General features: G+C 40.9%; 1 pseudogene; it reads right to left on the bottom strand.

The window, feature by feature from the left end:
* Positions 1-4,447: 4,447 nt before the first annotated feature.
* On the bottom strand, positions 4,448-5,223 carry LOC103231857 (uncharacterized; annotated as a pseudogene).
* Between the last annotated feature and the right edge of the window lie 517 nt (positions 5,224-5,740).

The raw sequence follows: 5,740 nt of genomic DNA on the forward strand, positions 1-5,740 counted from the left end.
TGGATGTATCTAACTGTAGAAATCAGAATTTAGAAACTATTAGAAAAAATTTAAAGTATCTTTGTGTATGCAGTATATGTCATAAAAAGCACAAGTCACAAAGGGAAATATTGATAAATTGGACTACATTAAAATTTTAAACTTCTGTATAAAAATACATCACGAATGACATTAAAAGTTGAACAAGACCGGGTGCGGTGGCTCACGCCTGTGATCCCTGCACTTTGGGAGGCAGAGGCAGGCGGATCACAAGGTCAGGAGTTCGAGACCAGCCTGGCCAACACAGTGAAACTCTGTCTCTCCTAAAAATACAAAAATTAGCCAAGCATGGTGGCACATGCCTGTAGTCCCAGCTACTCAGGAGGCTGAGGCAGGCGAATTGCTTGAACCCAGGAGGCGGAGGTTGTGATGAGCCAATATTGCACCATTGCACTCCAGCCTGGGCAAGAGAGAGACTCCATCTCAAAAAAAAAAAAAAAAAAAAAAACTTCAAGTATAATAATAATAATAAAAAAAAAATAAAGAAAAAATAAAGACATTCCCCACAGGACAAAAAAAAAAAAAAAAAAAAGTTGAACAATCCCTTGGGAGGCTATATTTGTAATGCATATAACTATCACATGATTTGTATCCAGAATAGATGAAGATATTCTATATATTGATTAGAAGTAAACCAATCAGAAAAAAATGGGTAAATGATATGAGCAAACAATTAATGGAAGAGGGCATACAAATAGCCAATAAACATATAAAAAGAGGCTCAATCTCACAAATAATCAGCAAAATGCAAACAAAGACAAAAATTAGATCTATTTCACATGTATCAGATCAATGAAAACAAAATGTCAGAAAATATCGAGTATTGATGGTTGTCTGGAAAACTAGAAGCACTCAAACACTGCTAATGGAAGTATCAAGTGCAATTTGGCACTAGTAGTAAAGTTGAAACTATACCTAGCAATTCCATTTTAAGGTAGCCCAGATAAACTTTCATCCATGTGTTCAAGGAGACATATATTATGCATTGCAGGATTATTCTTAATAGCAAAATCTATTACCAACTTAATGTTCGTCAAGTTGGAATATAGTCATATAATGAAGTACTATACAGCTGTAACAAATGAACCAACTCTCTTCCAAAACTATGCTAAAATATGTTGAAATAAAAAAACAAATTGTACAATTATGTGTATGGCATGATGCCATTTACATAAGCACAAATACAAATGTATGAAACATGCAATTAATGCATTTATGATTAAATTATAGGAACGCAAACTGGAAAGATACACACAAAATTCAGGATGGAAAAGAAGAAAGGTAAGTGGCTCTGAAGGAGTACAAGGACACTTTGAACTCTATCTGTAATCTTTTTCTTGTATTTAAAAGATCAGAAGCAAATGACAAAATTCAGTTATGTGCTTTGCATACTTGAGTGTTTGTTACATTATTCTCCGTACTTTGTCTGTACTTTAAAAACGTGTCCCAATAATCAAGGGAAGAAAAACATATTATATGAAGTAGACTAAGGTTTGGAAAACGACATTTCTTCATACTCACTCACTGGAGGCCCTTTCTCCCTCACAGAACTTTGAAATGACCCTCCGTGCGGTATAGAATTGCTGTGCGGACACTGTCTGAGGAAGGATTGCTGTTTTTAAAGTAGTGAGCTGATGGATATGTTAATTAGCTTGATTGACTCTTTCTATAACATATACATAGATTAAAACAGCATATTGTACCCCATAAATAGACACAATTATTATTTGTCATATAAAAAAGGGTATCCCTCCAAAAAAGATTATACGATAGAATGTTATTTGAAGAAATAAATATACACACACACATATATATATGATATAGCATATATCATATGATAAATATGCCTCTTTTATTGCTAAAAATACTGGCAGAAGAGGCTCTTGCCTAAAGTGCTAAGCACAGGCTAAGGGCTGAGGGAGTACCCGAAGGGAAACTCCGTGCTACTATGCGGGGCTCATATGTCAAGGCAGAGAGCCAAGACAACACAGAGGCTGGGCACGGTGGCTCACACCTGGAAGCCCAGCACTTTGGGAGGCCGAGATGGGAGGGAAGATTGCTTGAGCTCAGGAGTTTGAGACCAGCCTGGACAACATAGCAAGACCTTGTCTCTACAGGAAATAAAAAAAATTAGCTGGGCGTGGTGGCTCTTGTAGTCCTAGCTACTCGGGAGGTTGAGGTGGGAGCCTGGCGGTTTAGGCTGCAGTGAGCTGAGATGGCATCCGTGCACTTCAGCCTGGGTGACAGAGCAAGACCCTGTTTCAAAAAAAAAGAAAAAAAAAGAAAAAGAAAAAAAGAGCAGAGGATGATTAGGAAGCCTCATGGACAGATGGAGCAGATAGGACGCCTCACCCCAGGCAGAGGGCTCAACGGCTGAGACCCCTAATCCAGGTTTCTGGCCACAACTGATAAAGCAGACGAAAACTTGAAGCAAGCCACCAAGAAGTGGCAGCTTTACAAATCTCGTTCCACCTCAGAGATACATGAAGGATGCCCCATGAGCCTAGCTGTCTTGGAGAGGTCCTGTCATGCATTGATGACCTTGTTTTCCACCACAAAGCAACCGATAGACAGGTCTTGGGTCTGTCTCTCTCCCTTTTCCTCTGGGTCAGACTTACAATGAAATTGAATATTCTGTTAGAATATTTCTCCTTTCCTGTGCAAAGCATTACTGCTGACCCATGAGCATTAAGAGTGGAAGCTGAGTTGTTCTTCAATAATGGTAACCCAAAATCAATGCTGGGCCATCTGCACCATCTTAGTGCTTTTATTACTTCTACTTCCAAATGCTCTCCATCAAGCATTAGCTTTTTTTTTTTTTTTTTTTTTTTTTTTGAGATGGAGTCTTACTGTGTCACCTAGGCTGGAGTGCAATGGCACCATCTCAGCTCACTGTAACCTCTGCCTCCCAGGTTCAAGTGATTCTCCTGCCTCAGCCTCTAGAGTAGCTGGGATTACAGGCACCCACCACCACGTCCGGCTAATTTTTGTATTTTTAGTAGAGATGGGATTTCACCATGTTGGTCAGGCTGGTCTTGAACCCCTGACCTCAAACTACCCACTTGCCTCAGCCTCCCAAAGTGCTGGGATTACAGGTGTGGGCCACCGCGCCCGACCTCAAGCATTATCTTAACATCATCATGCACGGTTCTGAATACCTTACATAAACAAAGCACAGCACTATATGACAGCATAACAGAGAGATAGGATGAGATAGCATAACCCCACTGGTGAGGGGTCTGCAATCCTATATACCTGAGAAAATAAATAAAAGCTCAATAAGCCTATGGTAAATGCCAGTTGGATGTTTAGATAGTATGCACTGCAGGGGGTTGGGAGTGGTTGAGGTTCTGAAGGAAGGTTTTATCAATTACTTGAGGCTAGGCACAGTTCTAAAAGATAACTGTAACATACATTTGAATCATGTCCACGTGAATTTTTTTTTTTTTCCAGAAAGAATGTTTTGAGATCAGGAATGGCAAATGCATTTCATCTTAAGTGACTGTTCCAATCAATAGGTGCCGAGCATGAAGAAGGGCTAAGACTGCTTCTGGGCTGGGAAAAAAAGAGTTGGTATCCTTCCCAGATAGCTGTCACTGGTACAGCTGAAGTGGGTGGCAGCATGTGTGAGCCATTTCTATACATCTGATTCACCTACTGAATGAAAATGTGCATATTACCCGTGTGTGGTCCTGCAGCAGGAAATTCAAGATCCTCCTCTTGTGCACTAGGACACTTTTACAGCTTTATACCTCAGTATAGTTGTCCCTTGATATATGCAGGGGATTGGTTCAAGGTCCCCGGGGTATACCCAAATTCACCCATACTCAAGTCCCACAGTCAGCCCTGCAGAACCCACGTATATGAGAAGTTGGCCCTCCCTATACTTGGGTTTCACATCTTGTGAATACTATATTTTCTTTTTTTTTGGTAGCAAACTTTTATTTAAATCTTACATAACTCAAGCTTTATAAAAAGCAAACATAATTGAAAATTGGGTTGTCCCTCTAAAGCCTTAAGTATTCAAGGTTTGAAATGGTTAATTTAAAAATAAGCAAACAAATAACACAACAACAACAACAAAAAACCGTGCAGCAGATCCTGCTGAAATACTTTAAAAAAAAATCTAAATGAGTTTAATCTTTACAAAAGTTATTTTAGCTCAAAAGCTGTAAAATCGAAGTTATCTTAATTCTACAAAGAAGGGAGAGGGTCTTTGACTTTATTCCACCATTTCCTTAGAATCTCATCTTTTTCATCAAATTTGGCCATAAATCAAATTTCTGTGTGCCCCTGTTTTCAGGAGATTCCTCTTGCAAAAGAAGCCAAGTACAAACATGGAAGAACAACTGCCTAAGCAAGTAGAAAAGTGTTCCAAAATAGTGTGCAATGAATGAAGAGTTCTGGATTAATCTCTGGAACTCAACCTGGACCCTGATCTTTATTTTGAATGAGATCTAGAACAGGATCTTGAAGTAGCTCTTTTTGGTGGAGAGGACACAGAATGACCCTTTGAGGGTGGAACAGGTAGGGGTGAATTGGAACAAGACTGGCTCCTTGATCTGTGTTTTGACTTCGTATCACCTTTTCCACTTTCTTCGGAAGATCGAGACCAAGACCTGCTTGGAGATTTCTCATACTCATCCCTAGATCTGCTTTGAGAGCAAGAACGGGAGCCTATATCAGATTTGGGCATAGATTTGCTCCTTGAGCTAGATTTCCTGCCTTTTGAACGAGAATGTGATTGACCTTTGCTCCGCAACCTGGATGAGGAGTGACTTTTTGAGATACTTTGAGATCTACTGTGGCTGCTCCGGTGACTCCTACTTCGTGACCGTCTTCTAGATCAAGACCTGGATCTGCTTCCAGAATCGGATCGCCTATCGCTTGTGCCTGACTTACCTTCAATAAGCTTAATATTTTTGCACCATCCAGTTTGTCCAACGCATGCTTCATGTCAAAACAGGAGTGAAACTCAATGCCCTCACTTGTGCATTCCTTGTGAGCATCAACATAGGTTACTTCTTCTGCTTGTTGCATAAAATCCTTTAAATCTTGCCAACCGTAACCACTAGAAAGACTTTCTACAATAAGCTCGTATTCTGTATGAATGGGTGGCCCATATTTGTCTCTGCCAGATGTTCTCTGACTGCTGTATCCACCTCCACCACCATCTCCCTGCATCTAATGGCAAAAGGCTGCTGTCATCATGGCTTCTGGTAAGGTCAGCCAAAGGGCCATGGGGCAAGAGTCACACAATGTATGGAAAAGTCAAGGCCAATCATGAAAGGCAGTCATCTTAGCCGCAGTAGACACAGCCTCGGACCCACTGGCCACCATTCACCACACTCTGGCATCCCATGGCTGCCCCAGGATGTGAAGGCAGCAGGGCTCCGGGACACCCGAGTCATATGATCCCCAGCCCCCACACCTAAATACTGTATTTTCAATCCACATATAAGTGGACGTGCACAGTTCAAACCCATGTTGTTCAAGGGTCAACTGTTCGGAGCTGGTCAAGAAAGCCCTGCATCCCAAAGATGGTTTCGATAGCTGCCTGGAATGTTATTGTGGTAGATGTCTTTGTTCAAAGTATGGCACTAGGATTTGCCAGGTGGGTGGAATCTTGTGGGATGCTGACAGTTTGCAGGAATTCTAGGCGGAAAGGACTGGGTTAATAAGGTCACCTTTCTGTCTTTTT

The sequence above is a fragment of the Chlorocebus sabaeus genome, chromosome X (assembly GCF_047675955.1).
Source record: "Chlorocebus sabaeus isolate Y175 chromosome X, mChlSab1.0.hap1, whole genome shotgun sequence".
NCBI lineage: Eukaryota > Metazoa > Chordata > Mammalia > Primates > Cercopithecidae > Chlorocebus > Chlorocebus sabaeus.